The sequence below is a fragment of the Mustela nivalis genome (genome assembly GCF_964662115.1).
Source record: "Mustela nivalis genome assembly, chromosome: 4".
Classification (NCBI taxonomy): domain Eukaryota; kingdom Metazoa; phylum Chordata; class Mammalia; order Carnivora; family Mustelidae; genus Mustela; species Mustela nivalis.
The window spans coordinates 118,826,304-118,848,285 of record NC_139023.1 but is presented as its reverse complement, the minus strand read 5'-3'; the positions used below and the strand labels follow the sequence as shown (position 1 = coordinate 118,848,285).

The window sequence follows — 21,982 nt, the reverse complement described above, 5'->3', positions numbered from 1 at the left end:
GGGTGGCTCGCGTCACGCGGAGGCCTCAATAAAGGGCTTTGTGGTGCCAGTCCCGCCCGCCGGGGGCTAGGGGAGCCAAGCCCGGGACGGAGTCCCGCGGGGGCCCTCGGGTTAAGCGGCCAAGGCTCGCACACCCTTGACGGAACAAAACTTGGGAGCGAAAGAGATGTAAGCTAGGCCTTTCTCGGAAAATGACACTTTTAAATGTCACGGAGTTGTATTGAAGCGACCCGGAGAATTAGTTGTGGGGACCATTTGGGAGTCCCGCTTGCAGAAGTGTGCTCAGGGCTGACGTGTTCCGCGTGAGCGAGCCGGTATGGTCAATGTTCGCTGTCCCTGGTGCGTCAAGGCGGCTAGAAACGCGAGAAAGCCCCAAGGCTACCTGCGATAAGTTACGTGTTGTCGCGGTCAGGACAGGACAGATTAGAAAAGGTCGACTCATGGACCAGTTTCTGAAGTCATTACACCGAGGTGATTCAGGATGAATCTGTATTTTAGTACGTCCGATGGTCACCACTTAAACCTCCAATGAAGATAGCCTGCCTCCTTCCTCCTTTAGGTCTTGGGAGTCGGAATGGCACTCTAGTTCTGCCACTCGCTAACTATAAGGTCTCGCCCGTGTAAATTCTCTAATCCTCAGTTTCTCCATCCGTAAAACAAGTGTCATACTCTGTATCTTGCAGGGTCCTTGTGAGGAATAAAGATCATGTCTGTCCTTTCTCTGCCAACATGGTAAGTGACTAATTGTCTCATTTTGTGCCTGCTAACAACTTTATGAGATAGGCAAGGATACTTACTATTCCAATTATGGAAGGGAGGAATGAACTCGAGTTAAGGGACTGCCTGAGGTGGCAGACCTCATGAGTCGCAGGGCCAGCTTTTGAAGCTAAACACGGTACCCTTTCCACCCTGACAAGATGCCTCTGATACTAGCTCCTGTCCAATTAGGATAGGCTGGTAGGTTTGAACTCCCTTTTTTTTAAATTATTTTTTCTTAATTTATTTGACAGAGAGAGATCACAAGTAGGCAGAGAGGCAAGCAATGTGAGAGGGGGAAGCAGGCTTGCCCCCTAGCAGAGAGTCCGATGTGGGACTCCATGCCAGGACCCTGGGATCATGACCCAAGCCAAAGGCAGAGGCTTTAACCCACTGAGCCACCCAGGCGCCCCGGCTTGAACCCCCTTTGAAGGTGCTTTTTGCTTCCCCAAAACTAGAAGGTGAGGACTCCTTCACTCTTTAACATTTCTGTTCTAATACCATTGAAAAAGGAGCCTCAAGGAGTGAGAGTGGATGTTAGCTTTTAACACAAGAAATGTTGAACCCCATCGATGGGCTGTAACATCAATGTGGTAGATCTTGAACTGAATTTTTTTCAAACAAATTAACATAGAATGGGGCAGAGGCTAGTGAATGTGAGTACATCATGAGAATAAGTATTGTTTTGTGGAACTTACTTTTTTGTTATCCATATGGACTCTTTTTCATGCCTGTATGTATGCGGTTTCAATATAAAATATAGTTCTCACAATGGGTCTAAAAAGTGTGAAAGCCACTGTCTAGGATCATTTCATTTTAGAGATGAAAAATTAGAGACCAAGTTGTTAACTGAAATCACAACTAGATGGAGCAGAGATAGGCCACTTTAGAGTTGTGGCTCAAGATGGCTGTTCTCTTTTTATGGAGGAAGAAATTAAGCTCCAGGGAGAGGATGATATATATGTCCAGGGCCCCACTGAGAGAGATTAGACAGCCTGTGATTTCTCCATTTTTGAACCTCACTTCCTGTATATGTATATGATTCCTGAGAATGGTGTTTAGTTACTTCCTAGGTGACTCATTTTGAACAAATACAGTAGAAGTTTCAGAGTATGACTTCTGAAACCAAGTCATAAACGGTAGTGGCTTCCTTCTTGTGGTCTCTCTTGGATCACTAACCCTAGAAGAGATCAGATGCCATGTTAGGGCACTCTCAAGCCACCTTCTGGAGAAACTCACAGGCAAAGGGATAAGGCCTCTAGCCAACAACTGGTGAGGTGCCGAGGCCTCTTGCCACCACCCATGTGAGTGAGCCAGCTTGGAAGCAGATCCTCCAAGCCTCCATCAAGCTTTCAGATGACTGCAGCCCCAGCTGATGTCATCACTGAAACTTCATGGGAGACCCTGAGTGAGAACTACCTAACTAAGCTGCTCCCGGATTCCTGGCCCTCAGAAAATACGAAAATGAATGCTTACCATTTTAAGCCACCCACCTTTAAACTATTTGTTACAGAGCAGCAGATAACTAATATACACTAAGTGTCTTATTGTAGAAGGAGTATTTTACACAGAGGAAAATAGCCATATTTTTATAATTGAGATTAATAATTTGATAAAAAATGAAGGGTTAAACACCTTGGGCTTTACAGATTCCTTCTGGGCAGCTAAAATCTCATCTAGGACCAGTTAAGAGAGACTTAAAAATTGTCAACACAGAAAATATATGGTAAGTACCACTCTCCCACATGTCTTTAAAAAAAAAAAAAATAACAGGGGTGCCTGGGTGGCTCAGTGAGTTGAGCCTCTGCCTACGGCTCGGGTCATGATCCCAGGGTCCTGGGATCAAGTCCCACGTTGGGCTCTCTGTTGGGCAGGGAACCTGCTTCCTTCTCTCTCTCTCTCTCTCTGCCTGCCTCTCTGCCTATTTGTGATCTCTCTGTGTCAAATAAATAAAAACTTTTTTTAAAATAACATTAAATCCTATAAGGTAGAAGGCTGTCCAATAGAGATCTGGTTCTTGCTCCACCCTCATAAAGACTATTTTAGTATTTTCTTTTGAATTATCATATCATTTCTAAACATTTCTTTGTCTCTCACCCCCTGTTTCTTCTTTCCTCCTCCTCCCTTCCATTCTTTTCTTTATGATCCCTATCCCCCTGCTTTTCTGGTGCCCTGCACGCAGTAAGCCTTCACTAATTATTCCAAAAAATGGGCAGGGTTCATTCAAATTGGTTAAGAGAGCATTGCTGCCACCTACTGTTAGAACTGAGGTGCAAACAGGTATGCAAAGAGATGAGGTTAACAACAAAAAAGCAATAGTAGTGTGTTTACTGCATTTGGGGCACTGTTCAAGGAACTTCCTACACATTGCCTCACTTAATTATCACAACCATGGATACTATTATAAGTTTAGTGGTGTGATTTTTAGGGATATTAGAGAAGTAAAAACTGAGGCACCTCAAGCAGGAAAAATTTTCCAAAGTCACAGAATTTGACCCAAGACTATGCAATTCTGATATTTTTCTCTGTACCATACTGTACATTTTCCCAGAATTGTAATTAAAGAAAGGTTTTAAGATATAAACTTGTAAATTTTTTTGCAACTGCCCTTTTCAAATATTCTTTTAATTTCTCATCATACATAGATGAACAAAATATTTCGGGCACCTACTGCATACCAACAATCATTCTTCTTCCTGCAATCTGAACTTCACAGTTTAGTGGAGAAGAAGATAATAGTTTCCCTAGGACAGTTAAGGAAGAAAAGGGTTTATAGGGCTACTAAATGACTTGCTTACAATTACATAACTAGTAAACTGCAGAACCTAATTTAGCCCAGGTCAATTTCACTCCTGACCTATACCTCCTTTGAGTTCTCTGGATCCCCTGACTGAACTATATATCCCTCTGTCTCTGAAATGTCCATTGCATCTTTACAATAACATTGACAACCTGCCCATTTTATTTGAAATTGACAAAATAGGTTTCTTTTTTTTTTTCTTTTTTTTTTTTTTTAAGATTTTATTTATTTATTTGAGAAAGAGAGCATAAGCAGGGGAAGCAGCAGAGGGGAAGGAAGAAGCAGACTCCCTGCTGAGCAGGGAACCCAACCTGGGGCTCCATCCCAGGCTCCTGGGACCATGACCCGAGCCGAAGACAGACGCTTAACCGAGTGAGCCACCCAGGCCCCCAACAGAGTAGGTTTCTGTACATACAGAAAATAATAGCCACAGCTAGTTGTCCAGACTCCTCTGTTCTCCTTAGAGGTATAAATTACAATTTCCTAGGTGCCCAGTTGATAAACTCCTGTTCTTTGGGAGGCAAAGCAGGTCAGAATCTATTACCTAATCCAAGACTATGGCATGCAATTTACAGCCTAGGATTTTCCCCAGGACAAAATCCAGAGCAGTAAGGATCCCCTGGCTGACTCCCTGGCAAGCACATGAACCTGCATCTGCCATGGAGCAGGTCACATCAGGATAGCTAGCCCCCGGCAGCTACACTGGAATCGTTCCACTGTAGAGGCATAAGGCATAAGTTGTAAGAACAGGAAGAAAGGTATTTCTTTACACATCATAATATATGAGGGCTTTGGAGTGTTACAATGTCACCTTACAAAGTACTAATTTAAACAAAGGACTTATCTACTTTAGTCCAGGTGGCATTTCAATTTCATGCTAATTTATAGTAACTAGGGAAGTAGGAACAATTAGAAAATTAAGATGATATCTCTAGTATTCATTAAATATTTGTTAAAATTAATCACATTTTATTGACTTTTCAAGAAATAATAAATCGATTCTATTGAGCTTTTTCCTAAGGAGATACATAGCAGATGAAGAGGTAGTATGCTCTGATAGAAGGGGTCTAACTAGGAATAAAGAAAACCTAGGCTAGAGACCCTTTATAAATATGAAAAGTATCTAAGCCTTTGTTTCATTTATGAAACCAAACCAGTAATATCCCAAAATATTTTTATGATTGATTCCATGAATCTAAATCTTTCATCTAATTACAGTGCTAAGTTGTTAATAAGTTAGCAAGTGACTTTTAATAAATTTACCTATTTTATATTTTGACATATTTATGTAAAGAATTCATTAAAGTTCAGGGTACCTGGCTGGTTCAGTAGGTAGAACATGTGACTCTTGATCTTGGGATCATAAGTTCAAACCCCATGTTGGGCATAGACATTACTTAAAAATAAGTAAATAGAAAAGAATTCATTAAAATTCATATAGGCTATCAAGTTTATTTGCCCTATCCTTCTTTTTTTGAAGATTTATGTCCCTGGCTTATGATATCCATATAGTCCTTTTAATTTTACTCATCTCAGTGGTTCATAGTTCATCATAAGCTTTCATTCAATTAGATTCAAGCCAATTTAACACACATCTGTTGAGCACTTTCTGTATGCAAATCTTTGTGATTGGCCCCATAGTTTAAAATTTGTCCCTCTTTTCCCCCTCCCCCCATATGTAAGAAAAGCTCTTTTAGAGTTTTTCACAGCAACATGCAAAAAGAATGAAACTGGGACAGCCACATGCAGAAAAATGAAATTGGACCATTTCCTTACACCACACATGAAAATAGACTCAAAATGGATGAAGGACCTCAATGTGAGAAAGGAATCCATCAAAATCCTTGAGGAGAACACAGGCAGCAACCTCTTCGACCTCAGCCACAGCAACATCTTCCTAGAAACATCGCCAAAGGCAAGGGAAGCAAGGGCAAAAATGAACTATTGGGATTTTATCAAGATCAAAAGCTTTTGCACAGCAAAGGAAACAGTTAACGAAACCAAAAGACAACTGACAGAATGGGAGAAGATATTTGCAAACGACATATCAGATAAAGGCCTAGTGTCCAAAATCTATAAAGAACTTAACAAACTCAACACCCAAAGAACAAATAATCCAATCAAGAAATGGGCCGAGGACATGAACAGACATTTCTGCAAAGAAGACATCCAGATGGCCAACAGACACATGAAAAAGTGCTCCATATCACTCGGCATCAGGGAAATACAAATCAAAACCACAATGAGATATTACCTCACACCAGTCAGAATGGCTAAAATCAACAAGTCAGGAAATGACAGATGCTGGCGAGGATGCGGAGAAAGGGGAACCCTCCTACACTGTTGGTGGGAATGCAAGCTGTGCAACCACTCTGGAAAACATCATGGAGGTTCCTCAAAATGTTGAAAATAGAGCTACCCTATGACCCAGGAATTGCACTACTGGGTATTTACCCTAAAGATACAAACGTAGTGATGCGAAGGGGCACGTGCACCCGAATGTTTATAGCAGCAATGTCCACAATAGCCAAACTATGGAAAGAACCTAAATGTCCATCAACAGATGAATGGATAAAGAGGATGTGGTATATATACACAATGGAATACTATGCAGCCATCCAAAGAAATGAAATCTTGGCATTTGCAACAACGTGGATGGAACTAGAGCGTATCATGCTTAGCGAAATATGTCAAGCAGAGAAAGACAACTATCATATGATCTCCCTGATATGAGGAAGTGGTGATGCAACATGGGGGCTTAAGTGGGTAGTAGAAGAATAAATGAAACAAGATGGGATTGGGAGGGAGACAAACCGTAAGTGACTCTTAATTTCACAAAACAAACTGAGGGTTGCTGGGGGGAGGGGAGTTGGGAGAAGGGGGGTGGGGTTATGGACATTGGGGAGGGTATGTGCTTTGGTGAGTGCTGTGAAGTGTGTAAACCTGGCGATTCACAGACCTGTACCCCTGGGGATAACAATACATTGATAAATATTTTATCAGAAATAAAAAATTAGAAATTTAAAAAAAAAAAAGAAGAATGAAACTGAACCACTTTTTTACACCATATACAAAAATAAATTCAAAATGGATTAAAGACTTAAATGTAAGACCTGAAACCATAAAATTCCTAGAAGAAAACATAGGAGGTAAACTCTGTGACATCACTTTTAGAAATATTTTTTTGGATCTATCTCCGGAGGCAAAAACATCAAAAGCAAAAATAAACTGTTGTGACTACATCAAACTAAAAAGCTTTTGTAAAGCAAAGGAAACCATCAACAAAACAAAAAGAGAGTCTACCAAATGGTAAAAGATGTTTGTAAATTATATATATCCCATACATGGTTAACATCCAAAATATATAAAGAGCTCATAGAACTCAATATCAGAAATACAAACAGTCCAATTAAAAAATGGACAAAGAGGTCACCTGGGTGATACAGTTGGTTAAGAATCTAACTCTTGGTTTCGGCTCAGGTTGTGAGATCAAGCCCTGTATCGGGCTCTGCATTCAAGGTGGAGTCTGCTTGGGACTCTTGCTCCCTCCCCCTCTCCCCCCAACTTTTCTAAAATAAAGAAATAAATCTTTTTCCAAAAAACGGACAGGGGCTCTGAATACACATTTTTTCATAGAAGACATCCAGATAGCCAACAGACACAAAGATACTAAATATCACTAACCATCAGGGAAGTGCAAATCAAAACCTCAATGAGGTATCACCCAACAAGGGTCAGAATGGCTAGTGTCAAAAAGACAAGGGAAAAAAAAAAAAGATAAGAAATTACAAGTGTTGACAAGGAAGAGGAGAAAAGGAAACTTTTGTGGGAATGTACATTGGTGCACCCACTGTGGAAAACAATATGGAGGTTCCTCAAAAAGTTAAAAGTAGAAATACCATATGATCCAGCAATTCCACTTCTGGATATTTAGCCTAAGAAAATGAAAACACTAAAAAAGACATATGCACCCCCTATGTTTATTGCAGCACTATTGACAATATTCAAGATAGGGAAACAACCTAAGTGTCCCATCAGTAGGTGAATGGATAAAGAAAATGTGGTATGTATATACATATACATATTTATATATGTATATATATAGAATAGAATATAAAACAGCCATAAAAAGGAATAAAATCTTGTCAATCGCAACCACATGGATAGACCTAAAGTGTACTCTGCTATGTGAAATAACTCTTACAAAGACAATTACCATATGATTTCACTTATATGTGCAATCTAAATATAAAGCAAATGAAGAAGCTAAACAAAACAGAAACAGACTCAGATAGAGAGAATGAAGTGTTCGTTGCCAGAGAAGAAGAGAACAGGGGCTTTGAACAAAAAAAGAGAGGAAGGTTAATGATCTTCTAGTTACAAAATAAATGATCCACAGGGATGAGAAGTACAACAATGGGAATATAGTCGATAATATTGTAAAAACTATATGGTGACAGATAGTAACTAGATGTACCGTGGTGACCATTTCTTTTTTTTTTTTTTTTTCTTTTTTACAGAGATCACAAGTAGGTAGAGAGGCAGGCAGAGAGAGAGGAGGAAGCAGGCTCCCTGCTGAGCAGAGAGCCCGATGCGGGGCTCGATCCCAGGACCCTGGGATCATGACCTGAGCCGAAGGCAGAGGCTTTAACCCACTGAGCCACCCAGGCCCCCCTCTTAGTGCATATAAATATCAAGTCACTAAGCTGCACACCTGAAACTAATACAATATTGTATGTCAATTATTGTTCAATACAAAAAGTAAAAACAAGTAAAGCTCTCTTTTCCCGTGAAGATGTATGTCAATTAGGAAAAGTATACATTGTCAGCTTAGAGAAATGTGGAAAAAGAAATTATCACTACCCTTTCTGTCAGTTGTTAAAGTCATCGTGAAAGAAGATGCCCTTTTTAAGCCAAAATCTAAAATTGGAATGTCTGTAAGCCCCCTTAGACATTAAATCACAATCTACTTAAATTCAGGATTTAAGAGAAATTATTTCAAAGTGTAGAACTTCTTGGACTTGCCTAAACACTGACTTCCTAATGATAAAACTGTCTGTGAATTTTACTCCTTAATCCTTTTTCCATCTGCTTGATTTTCCAAGATAAGTTCTTTTTTTATTGTATTGAGAGAAAATTGGCTAATATTACTATATATATTTAAAGTGTACAATGTAATGATTTGCTATGCATTTATAGTTTAAAATAATTACCAGGGGAGGGGCACCTGGGTGGCTCAGTGGGTTGAGCCGCTGCCTTCGGCTCAGGTCATGATCTCAGGGTTCTAGAATCGAGCCCCATATCAGGCTCTCTGCTCAGTAGGGAGCCTGCTTCCTCCTCTCTCTCTGCCTGCCTCTCTGCCTGCTTGTGATCTCTGTCTGTCAAATAAATAAATAAAATCTTTAAAAAATAATAATAATAAAGTGACTCTTAATCTCACAAAACAAACTGAGGGTTGCTGGGGGGAGGGGGTTTGGGAGAAGGGGGTGGGATTATGGACATTGGGGAGGGTATGTGCTTTGGTGAGTGCTGTGAAGTGTGTAAACCTGGTGATTCACAGACCTGTACCCCTGGGGATAAAAATATATGTTTATAAAAAATAAAAAATTATTTAAAAAATGGAAAAAAAATAATAATAATTACCAGGGGACACCTGGATGGCTCAGTCAGTTAACTTTCTGCCTTCAGCTCAGGTCATGATCCCAGGGTTTGGGGATCGGACCCTACATCTGCCTTCCTGCTCAGTGGAGAGCCTGCTTTCCCCCTCCCTCTACTCCCCTGCTCCTGCTCTCTCACTCCACTCTCTATCTCAAATAAATAAATAAAATATTTGAAAAATTTTTAAAAACTCAAATAAAATAAAATGATTACCAAGATTGAGATAATTCACCACCCCACATAGTTAATAGTTAATATGGTGTGTGTGTGTGTGTATAGTGAGAGTGCTTAAGTCTCCTCTCCTTGAGTGCGACCCTCTTCTAACAAATAGAATAAAAAAAAAAGTGACAGTGTAGGCCTCAGAGACTCTGTCAGAAAAGGCACTATGGCTACCTTCAGATCACTGTCTTTGGGAGAAGCCAGCCACCATGTTGAGCAGACCTACAGAAAGACCTGTTGGGTCCATTATCAAAGAAACGAGACTGAGACAAAGTTATGCAAAGCCTTATTCTATGCCAAGCATTAGAAGTTAGACTGACCCGCCAGGGAAATGAGGCTGAGACAAAGTGAAAGTTAGGTAAAGCTTTATTCTATGCCAAGCATTAGAAGTCAGACTGACCGGCCAGGGCCGCCTTTGAAGAGAACGATGCCCCTTGGTCTTACAGGCTAGTTTTTATAGGGCACAATCGCAGACATCTGCATATGTGGCTTTGGCTGATTGGATGTCTCCTACCTATGTGTTTTAGTAACGGTTACCAATGGCCTTGTTTTAGGTATGTGTTTTAGTAATAGTTACCTGGAATTGGCCTTGTTTTAGGTGTGTGTTTTAGTAACAGTTACCTTGTTTTAGGTGTTGTGTTTTAGTAACAGTTACCTGGAACCAAGAGCAGTAACTTTTCTAGACAACAAAATGTCAACCTAGGCAACATGGAGTCACTATGGCTAAGTAGGCCCAGGCAGGCCCTAGGGGGTTAACATGTTTTAACGTGGAATCGACCCCAACAGACCATGGAACGAGTAAGTTGGGCCTCAAGTCAACAGCTGTATGAGTGAGCCATCTTAGAAAGGGATCCTCCATCCTGAGTCAAGCTTTTGGATACTACAGCCCTTGCACACATCTTAATTATAACCTCATGAGAGACACTGAGCCACAGACATCCAACTAAGCTGCCCTCAAATTCCCAGCCCACAGAATCTGTGAGATAACCTGGGTATTTTAAGACACTAAATTGGGACTACTTTGTTACACCAATAGGTAATTAACACAATAGGCTAGATGACTCCTACATGAGAAAGAGATAAAGAGAAGTATAAGGAAAGATCTGGAAATGATTTAGAGTTAAGAAGAGAAAAACGTAAAAAGAGGGTGTAATAAGAATTCCAAAGGTGTTCATGTTTTTGGAGAGACAGTATGAGGCTAGGGTAACTGATATAAGAAGCGAGACTTTGGGATAGAGAAATCTTAAAATGTGTATTTCAGAAACTTTGCTGTGGTATTTGGTATAAACCTCTCCCCTGTTTCTAAAAAAAACTAAGTAAAGATCAATATATTTTTAAATAATAGCAATAATTCAACTTCCCAGTGATTTAATGTATCCGCAGGCTCACGAACCACTTATCAAATTCAACCCTAGTAATTTTGTCCTTCTTTACTAGATCCTCGATTTCCTAGTTTTTCTTCTCACTAGGAGTGACCACGGACAAAGCTCTGGCCAATGAGACAAAGGGGAAGTCTACTGGGAGCCTCTGTGAAATATTCTGCTTCCTGCTAAGGAGAGAAAAACCCTTAAGAATTCCCTAGCATTTCCCCTGACCTTTCTTCCTGTGTCACAAGTGCGTTGAAAAGTTGTGTGAGGCCACTGTCTCCTGCCAATGAGAAGATAGGTGTAACAACAGGAAGGCATCAACAGGGGTGACTGAGCATAAGCACGGAAAGCACCTAGAGCCACCAAGGCATGTCTGAGGGGTGGCATCACGCCTGAAATGCCTCATTCCAATCTCTTATTACGTGAGAATATTCATGCTCTTTTTTGATTAAGCCACTTCCGCTATAGTATGGTTTCCCGTATTTGTGGTAAAAATCATTCCCAGCTGAGACTTAAGATGAGTAAGTATTCATGGTGCCCTCAAGGCAAGCAACAAAATATGTGTGGACCTAGAATTCCACCTGAGTTCAGAATCCCCTACCCCTAGCTAAGAGTCCTCCAGCCAGGGAGTTCCCTCAGTGCTGCAGTGTTTCATCTGCAAGATGGAGATAATTAAACTTTCACCATAGGGCTGTCAACAAATTATACTAAACAGCAAATTATTATACAACAAATATAAATATTTTGTATTATTTTATACAGCAAATATAATTTTGTATATTTTGAGAGTTTAAAAACTAAAAACTTAGTCTTCCAAATCTTCAAAAATCACAGAATCCTCACAAAATGTGAAGTCTATCAACTACAAATTTAGAGTAGCAGATAATCTGCTACCGTACACAAACACCATATTTTGGGCAGACATGAAATGAATTTGGTTTTTAACTCTTCAATGAAGAAAATTTCAAAAATATACAAAGGCAAAGAGATGCACATACCGAATCTCCATCTATACATCACCCAATGTCAGCAGCTTATCAATGGATTTCCATTCTTGTTTAGTGTTGTCACTTTCCCCACAAATACTGTGTGACTTTTTTGAAGTTATTTATAAGGTACTTTAATTTTTCACACACACAAAAAATGAAAATGTGTACATCTCCAGAGCTAGCAGCTTTTTCTGAAGTTTTCCCATATTTGTTTTGAATGTAAGACCTCATACTGAGATCTTAATAATGGCAGTTGAAAAAGTATGGATTTTGAAGCTGTCTCTAGACTGGGTTAAAATTCTAATTTCACTGATCACCATGTGATCGGGAGCAAGTTACTTAGTTTCTTCTGGGCCTCAGGTTTTTCACCTGTAAAGAGCAGAACAGCAGTCAGGACCCACTCTCCAGTCTCTCTTTTTTGTTGTTGTTTTTATTTTTAAGATTTATTTATTTATTTGAGAGAGTGCACACACACACACACAGAGGGGGCGTAGGGCGCAGAGGGAGGGCGCACTAACCAGGGAGTCTAATAATGTGGGGCTGGATCCTAGGAGCCCGGGATCATGACCTGAGCTGAAGGCAGACCCTTAACCAACTTAGCCACCCAGGCACCCCATCCAGGTTCACTTTGAGAAATAAATAGCAAAACAATGGTGAGTAATAGCTATAATTGACAAAGTAAGCCAGCCACCGCCCTAAGCACTTTTCCTATAGTGTCTTCAGTTCTTGGCACTTGGCACTTGCCTGGTGCTTGGCAAATGTTCCCTGTCAGTCCTTGGAGCAGGTTTGGCTACAGCAAAGATGACCAAGAAGTTGCTCTGGTTATGGGAGGCTGGTGAGAACAAGTACTGCCTAAGCAGAGTCCTCCACAACGTGAAGAGGGGCGGGGCTGAAGAAAGCCTTCTGAAATTTACAAGCCAGCCCAGCTGTCTGGAGCAGGGAGGGTGAGAGATGCAATAAGGAGAAATGAGTGAGGATGAACGAAACTAGGGAGTCAGGAAGAGAGGAATGTACCGTGTCTCCGGTCCCTCTCCAGTGCTCTCACACACCAGCTTTCCAGACTTCACACGGCCCCTCCCAGCAGCTACCTTTGAGGCTCAGTAGCTGGTCCACACTCAGGCCTGCTAAGCCGGGGAGGCCAAGATTCAAACCCATATCCATCTCAGGATGCTTGTTTCACTCCCCAAGGCCACTTCATACCCTTTTCAAATGATCTGAATGACAAGTGACTGTTTTACAGAACTGGCATCTGGAATGTTAGACATGGCTTTGGGAATGAGGAATGTCAGAGTGGGAGGGGTGAGGGAAGCAGACAGGTGGCCTGACGTTGGCCCCAGAAAGACCTTGGCCCCATTCTTTAGGAAGACACTGCCAAACAACCCCCAGGGTTTCTGTGGCTCCTGTTACTGTTTCATGGGCCTGCCTGTGTTTGATCTGCAAATAAGGGCTGCCTCAGATGAGCCCACCAGCAGTCCTGACTACCTCAGAGGGTGTAAGAACTGCCTGACCTTGGGAACCCAGACTTTTCCCAGGAAATACTTAGAATAGCAATAAGCCAGGAATGGATTCTAAGGGCTAGGAAGGAATGATTCTAAAATCAATGTTTACTAGCAATGAAAGTCTTCTCTTTTTTCTGCTTCTCTCTCCAGAGGACTTTGTATCTAAACTGGGCTTTAAATATAAAGTAGCAGATCTACTAATTCTTCTCAAAGGGCATTTGGGAAGTCGTAAAAATCAAGTGGGAGATGAATTTAAAATGAATATTCCCAGGCCCTGCCACCAAAATTCTAATTCAGAGGGATCAAGAATCAGCTTTCAAAAAATAAGTGCCCAGCTGATTCTCTTTCAGGTGTTTTTGGACATTTCCCTGAAACTGGCCTGGAGACCATTGCATCAGATGAGGGCCTGGAGTCTTATGAAAAATAGAAATTCTGTAGATAACCTGAAATTTTTTTAAAAAAGATTTTCTTTATTTATTTGACAGACAGAGGTCACAAGTAGGCAGAGAGAGAGGAAGGGAAGCAGGCTCCCCGCTGAGCAGAGAGCTTTAACCCACTAAGCCACCCAGGTGCCCCATTAACCTGAATTTTAATCAGCAGGAGCAGAGTTGCTGGGAAGTGTGAGGAAGGAAGCCCAGGATTCTGCATTTTATTTTATCCTTTTAAAGTTTATTTATTTTTAAGTGATCTCTATATCCAACATGAGACTTGAAGTTATGATCCCGAGATCAAGAGTAACATGCTTGGGGCGCCTGGGTGGCTCAGTGGTTTGGGCTGCTGCCTTCGGCTCGGGTCATGATCTCAGGGTCCTGGGATCGAGCCCCGCATCAGGCTCCCTGCTCCGCTTCCCTCTCTCTCTCTCTCTCTCTCTCTGCCTGCCTCTCTGCCTACTTGTGATCTCTGTCTGTCAAATAAATAAATTAAATCTTTAAAAAAAAAAAAAGAGTAACATTCTTCTCCAACTGAGGCAGCCGGACACCCCTGGATTCTACTTTTTTTTTTTTTTTTTTTTTTAAGATCATTCAGCTATTTATTAGGAAATATGGACAGAAACAAATTCTGCAAAATTTTTACTTTGGTGTTTTCCCCAATATATTATACCACTACATTACAATACCTTGACTTATTATCATTCTTCAAAATTTCATTATAAATAAGTAAAAATTTTCTTAATTTCTCTCCAATCCTCTCCACATTCTATTCCATAACTATGTCCTTTTTTTTTTTTTTTTTTTTTTTTAACGTATAATGTATTGTTTGCCCCAGGGGTACAGGTCTGTGAATCATGAGTCTTACACAATTCACAGCACTCATGATAGCACATACCCTCCCTGGTGTCCATAACCTGGCCACCCTTCCCCAGCAACCTGGATTCTGCATTTTAAAGAGGCTTTTCGGGTGAAAGTTTAGTGGTGAATTTTAAGAATTACCTGCCAAGGAAATAATAAAATATTCTCTTAGGTGGGGCAAGGCCTGGAGGACCTGTTTCTGCTGAATCCCATTAAGCTACTTTGGGTGTATCTTCATGCAAAACCACAAACCCAAGACTCATTCCTTAATGAGTCTTCTCCTTAATGAGAAAGAGGGTACTGAGAACAGGAATTGAGTAATAACCAACAATGGTTCCACACCAAAGAATCTTTATAAACTTTCTCCAATGGGAACACCACAGTACATCGACTCTCTATTCATCCTTACTTGGCCTGTAGTCTAAGTTTTCTTACACATAGATGCTCAATAAATATTTTTTTTTTAAAGATTTTTATTTATTTATTTGACAGACAGAGATCACAAGGAGGCAAGAGAGGCAGGGAGAGAGAGGGGGGGAAGCAGGCTCCCTGCAGAGCAGAGAGCCCGATGTGGGGCTTGATCCCAGGACCCTGGGATCATGACCTGAGCTGAAAGCAGAGGCCTTAACCCACTGAGCCACCCAGGCGCCCCATCAATAAATATTTTTTAAATTGACTTGAATATATTCCCCTTTGAAGAACCATGCTTTCAACAAGTACTTCTATAAACTTTGATATATTTTTTTCCTGGTGATGTTTAAACAAACATACATATGTATACATGCAAGGTGCAAAAGAGGTGATGGTGAACAAAAGTGGGTGTGATAAAGTAGGGAAGATAAAACTTAGTGTGTTGCTAATCAGTTGTAAGCCCGGGAAAACATAACCACAAGTTCTAATTTTGGTTTACTTCTTCTTTTGCCCCAGGATCTTAAGTATGCTACTTTCATTTCTCTATTTCAACTGTGCCTTTTTTTTTTTTTTTTTTTTTTTAAGGAATATGCCTTGTGGAATTATTTTAAGAAATAAGTAATAAGAGTTTGGAAAGCACCTTTTCCTCTTAGCCAAAATTGTGAAGAGAATCTCCACCATCTGGCATCTAGGCCAGTTCAATGAGACAAGTAGTTGGTTTTCTTGTTGTTTGTTTTTAAGATTTTATTTATTTGACAGAGAGAGAGAGAGAGCATAAGCATGAGGAGAAGCAGAAGGAGAGGAAGAAGCGGGCTCCCCACTGAACAGAGAGCCCAACTCGGGACTCGATTTCAGGACCCTGGGATCATGACTTAAACCAAAGGCAGACGCTTAGCCAACTGAGCCACCCAGCTGCCCCAAGTAGTTTCTTTCTTTCTTTACTTCTTTCTGTAAACAAAAGATCATTTAGTAAATGTTTATTTTAGGGTTTTTTTTTGTTGTTGTTTTTAAGATTTTATTTGTTTGACAGAGAGATCACAAGTGGGCAGAGAGAGAGGGAGAAGCAGGCTCCCTGCTGAGTAGAGAACCTGATGTGGTGCTCGATCCCAGGACCCTGAGATCATTATCTGAGCCGAAGGCAGAAGCTTAACCCACTGAGCCACCCAGGCGCCCCTTTTAGTTTAGTTTTGTTTTGTTTCGTTTTTAAGATTTTATTTGTTTAGTAAATGTTTATCGAGGATTCATTATATGCTAGAAGCTGTAATGACGTCTACCTACTATTGTTGAAGAAGCAGGAGAATTAAGGGAAAAGCAGAAGTTGAAGGATCAGAGAAAAGTCAATGACCAGCTCTCCTTTAGTGCTGGCAGAGGTGGACAAGATGGAGCTTGCAAAGCCAACTGAGAAACCAGGCGCTTCAGCTGTGAGGGTGGAACGGCCCAGCCAGGAGTCACCGCTGGTTAGCAGGGCCTGCACTTCAGAGAAGAGCCAGGTATGGGGCAGGCGAGAGCAAGAACATACAAAACCCGCTACCGGTATGGGGGAGAGTGGGGACAACCAACATATACAAACCTCTCTGTGTGTTTCTTCCAGAGCATGACTGCTCTTTCTCTACAATCTACCAAAACTCATGCTTGGGCAATTTTTTTCAACTCTAAGGCAAATCACACAAGGAAGGGGATTCTGGGAACTGTAGTTCCAGTTCGTCCAAAGTGACACCATACATAAGAGGAATTGGGTCAAGAAGGGATGACAGGGGACGCCTGGGTGGCTCAGTTGGTTGAACGACTGCCTTCAGCTCAGGTCATGATCCTGGATTCCCGGGATGGAGTCCCGCATCGGGCTCCCAGCTCCATGGGGAGTCTGCTTCTCTCTCTGACCTTCTCCTCGCTCATGCTCTCTCTCACTGTCTCTCTCAAATAAATTAAATTAAATTAAATTTAAAAAAAAAAGAAGGGATGACAGTTGGCCGACAGGCCCGTGCATGATTAAAGATGACACAATGCAAAGGTTCTGAGCAAAAGTGCTTGTTCAGATCCCAAGCCCTTTGTAATTCCTCCGGATTGTAAGTGTGGTCTCCTGTGTCAGCATAGAATCCAGGAGGCAAGACCAGACCTCCGTCATGAGGAGAAGACAGGTACTGTAAGTAAATAAGACTTTCATCATGGGAAGTGAGGAAAAGTCCCAGAAAGATAATGGTGGGCAAACTCTGAGGGCGCTTCTATAAGGGGAAAACACCTTTAGCACCTGGCAGGATATGTGGACAGGAAAGGTGTGAAAAATGTGAGTGTGTGTGAAAGAAGAGTGAAATTTTCAGTAGTAGAAAGCCCATAGATACCTAATTTTTTTTACATTAATTCCAGTATAGTTAACCTACAGTATTATATTCATTCTATTCATTAGAATTGTAAATATACAATTCTTACATTACACAGTGCTCCTCATAATAAGTATACTCCTAACCCTACTCACCTACTTCCCCATCTCCCCACCCGCCTCCCCCCTGGTAACCAACCATCAGTTCTCTTTAGTTAAGAATCTGTTTCTTGATGGGACGCCTGGGTGGCTCAGTTGGTTAAGCAGCTGCCTTCAGCTCAGGTCATGGTCCCGGCATCCTGGGATTGAGTCCCACATCGGGCTCCTTGAGCCTGCTTCTCTCTCTGTCTCTGCCTGCCACTCTGTCTGCCTGTGCTCGCTCGCTCTCTCTCTGACAAATAAATAAATAAAATCTTTAAAAAAAAAAAAGAGTCTGTTTCTTGAGGCACCTGGGTGGCTCAGTGGGTTAAGCCTCTGCCTTCGGCTCAGGTCATGATCTCAGGGTCCTGGGATCGAGCCCTACATCGGGCTCTCCACTCAACAGGGAGCCTGCTTCGCCCTTTCTCGCTGCCTCCCTCTCTGCCTATTTGTGATCTCTCTCTCTCTGTCAAATAAATAAAATAAATAAAATCTTTAAAAAAAAGAAAGAGTCTGATTCTTGGTTTGTTTATTTCTTTTTTTTTCCTTTCATTCATTTGTTTCATTCCACATAAGAATGAAATCATGGGGGGGCGTCTGGGTCTCAGTGGTTAAAGCCTCTGCCTTGGCTCAGGCCATGATCTCAGGGTTTTGGGATTGAGTCCCACATTGGGAATCTCTGCTCAGCAGGGAGCCTGCCTCCTCCTCCTGTCTCTCTCTCTCTGCCTGCCTCTCTGCCTGCTTGTGATCTGTCTGTCAAATAAAAAAAAAAAATTAAAAAATAAAAAAACTTTATTAAAAAAAAAAGAATGAAATCATGGTATTTATCTTTCTCTGACTGATTTACTTCGTTTAGCATTATACTCTCTAGCTCCCTCCATGTTGTTGCAAATGGCAAGATTTCATTATTTTTTATGGCTCAATTTCATGTATATAAATTCATTTTATATATATGTATATATTTATACACCATCTCTTCTTCATCTATTCATCTATCAATGGACTTGAGCTGCTTCCATAATTTGGCTATGGTAAATAACGTTGCTATAAACATAGGGATGCATGTATCCCTTTGAATTTGAATTAGTGTCTTTGTATTTGGGGGGTAATACCCAGTAGTACAATTACTGGATCACATTGTATTTCTATTTTTAATTTTTTGAGGAAACTGCATACTGTTTCTCATGTGGCTGCAATAGTTTGCTTTCCCATCAGTATTGCACAAGGGTTCATTTTCTCCACATCCTCACCAACAGTTGTTGTTTCTTGTGGGTTTTTTTTTGTTGTTGTTTTTTAATTTCAGCAGTTCTGAGAGGAGTGAGGGGATAGCTCATGGTAGTTTTGATTTGCATTTCTCTGATGATAAGTAATGTTGAGCATCTTTTCATGTTGGCCATATCTCTTCTTTGGAAAAATGTTCATGTGTATGGGGTAAGGAAACTTTCCAGTTTCATTCTTTTGCATGTCCAGTTTTCCCAATACCATTTGCTGAAGAGACTGTCTTTTTCCCTTTGGAAAAGTGTGTAGATATTCTTTCCTGCTTTGTTGAAGATTAATTGGCCACATAATCATGGATTTGTTTCTGGGTTTTCTATGCTGTTCTGTTAATCTCTGTGTCTATTTTGGTGCCAGTACCATGAAATGTTTTGATTACTACAGCTTTGCAGTATAACTTGAAGTCTGGAATTGCAATACCTCCAGTTTTGTTCTTGTTTTCAAGATTGCTTTGGCTATTTGGGATCTTCTATGATTCCATACAAATTTTAGGACTGATTGTTCCAGTTCTATGAAAAATACTGTTGGTGTTTTGAGAAGGATTTCATTAATTCTGTAGATTGCTTTGAATAATATAAGCATTTTAACAAATTTGTTCTTCCAATCCATGAGCATGAAATGTCTATTTCTTTGTGTTGTCTTCAATTTCTTTCATCAATATTTTATAGTTTTCAGAGTACAGGTCTTTTACCTCTTTGGTAAAATTTATTCCTAGGTATTTTGTTATCTTTGTTGCCATTGCAAATGGGATTGTTTTCTTCATTTCTCTTTCTGCTGCTTCATTATTGGTGTGTAGAAATCCAACAGATTTCTCTACATTGATTTGTATGCTGCAACTTTACTGAATTCACGTCTCAGTTCTAGTGGTTTTTTTGGTGGAATCTTTAAGGTTTTCTCTGTATAGTATCATGTCATGTGCAGATAGTGAAAGTTTTACTTCTTCCTTCCCTATTTGGATGCCTTTTATTTCTTTTTGTTGTCTGATTGTTGTGGCGAGAACTTCTAATACTCTGCTGAATGAAAGTGGTGAGTATAGACATCCTTGTCTTCTTCCTGAACTTAGGGGAAAGGCTCTCAGTTTTTCCTCATTGAGTATGATATTAGCTGTGGGTTTTTGTATAAGGCCTTTATTATGTTGAGATATGTTCTCCCTAAACCTGCTTGTTTAGGGTTTTTGTCATGAACAGATCGATATTTATCAAGTACTTTTTCTGCATCTATTGAAATGATCAGGGATGCCTGGGTGGCTCAGTTGGTTAAGTGTCTGCCTTCAGCTCAGGTCATGATCAAGGTCCTGGGATCAAGCCCCGAGTTAGGCTCCCTATCAGCAGGAAGCCTGTTTCTCCCTCTCCCCATCCCCCTGCTTGTGTTCCCTCTCTTGCTGTGTCTCTGTCTGTCAAATAAATAAATAAAATCTTTAACCAAAAAAAAAAAAAAAAAAAATCAAAGAAAGAAATGATCATATGGTTCAAAAAATGATCAGATGGTTTTTATCCTTTCTCTTACTATCCTTTTTCTTACTGATGTGAGTAGCACAATGAATATTAAAGCACTTTTGCATCTCAGAAATAAATTCCACTTGATCGTGGTGAATGATTTTTTTGTACAAAATATCCAAGTCAGAAGGGAATGTAGTTCAGTTTGTTTGTTTAATGTATTGTTGGGTTCAGTTTGCTAGTATTTTGTTGAGGGTTTTTGTATCCATGTTCATCAGAGATGTTGGATTGCCTCATAGAATGAATTTGGAAATTTTCTTTCCTTTTTATTTTTTTTTAAATAGTTAGAAAAGAATAGATATTAACTGTTCTTTAAATGTTTGGTAGAGGGGCGTCTGGGTGGCTCAGTGGGTTAAAGCCTCTGCCTTCGGCTCGGGTCATGATCCCAGGGTCCTGGGATCAAGCCCCGCATCAGGCTCTCTGCTCAGCAGGGAGCCCGCTTCCTCCTCTCTCTGCCTGCCTCTCTGCCTACTTGTGATCTCTGCCTGTCAAATAAATAAATAAAATCTTTGAAAATAAATAACTAAATAAATGTTTGGTAGAGGGTCCCTGGGTGGCTCTGTTGGTTAAGCAACTGTCTTCGGCTCAGGTCATGATTTTGGAGTCCTTGGATTGAGTCCCATCTCAGGCTCCCTGCTCAGCAGGGAGTCTTCTTCTCCATCTGACCCTCCCCCTCTCATGCTTTCACTCTCTCAAATAAATAAATAAAAATCTTTTTTAAAAAAATAAATGTTTGGTAGAGTTTGAAACCTACAATGTTTTGGGTGCCTGGGTAGCTCAATCAGTTAAGTGATGCCTTCAGCTCAGGTCAGGATCCCAGAGTCCTGGGATCAAGTCCAGCATTGGGCTCCCTGCTCCACGGGGACCCTTTTCCTGCCTCTGCCTCTGCCTCTCTCTGTCTTTCTGTCTCTCATGAATAAATAAATAAATAACCTTCAAATGTTTGGTAGAATTCCCTTGTGAAGCTGTCTGGTCCAGGACCTCTGTTTGTTTGCAAATTTTTTAATTGAGTAACAACATAAGCAATTTATTTAGAAATATGGAGGACAATATGAAAATAACCACAAGAATAAAAGTTGTAGTTGCCAAGAAATAGGAAATGTGATAGACAGGAGACTGATTCTTATATTATGATTTTTATATTCTTTGTTTTGCTGTGGGCATTTTAAACTGTGATTTAAAACATTTTAATGACAGGATATAAAAAAAAAAAAACAAGCACTGCAAAAGGAAAAGGAAGGCAGGCTAAAAAGTTTAGGCAGAAATGTGAAATATTTTTTTAAAAAGTGAAATATGGGGGCTCCTGGGCAGCTCCTCAGTTAAGTGTCTGACTCTTGGTTTCAGCTAAGGTCAGGATCTCAGGGTGGTGAGATCGAGCCCCACATTGGGCTCCCCACCCAGCCAGGAGTATGCTTGAGATTTTTTTCCCCTCCCTCTCCATCCTCCTCTGCTCCTACACCCCCACCCCACATTCTCTCTCTCAAATAAATAAATAATTTCTTTTAAAAAAGAAATGTGAAATATGGTCCCAAAGGATAGGGAGTGAGTGACCTCTATTGGTTGTAGCTGTTTATGTGGCAGGAGGTCCTTGAATGCCATCTAAGGAGGGCAAAATTTATCATGGAAGAAATAGGATTTAAGGAGTTTTACTATGGACATTATGCAATCAGATTAATCCTTGAGAAAATGGAAATCACTATGTGGCAGGAAGGAGAATGATTCAGAAACATAATAACTAGGGGCAGGAAGACCAGTTAGAAAGTTTTGTACA

The 21,982-nt window shown here is 40.6% G+C and overlaps 1 protein-coding gene across 1 annotated transcript in view; it reads left to right on the top strand.

Annotated features, from left to right (window-relative positions):
- The first annotated feature begins 32 nt into the window (after positions 1–32).
- Positions 33–21,982, top strand: part of AFF1 (ALF transcription elongation factor 1) — a 250,846-nt gene continuing 228,896 nt past the window's right edge. Inside the window, exons 1-2 of the mRNA XM_082726634.1 lie at positions 33–168; positions 684–732. The gene's annotated coding sequence lies outside the window, so the exon portion shown is untranslated. The remainder of the gene's footprint in view (positions 169–683; positions 733–21,982) is intronic.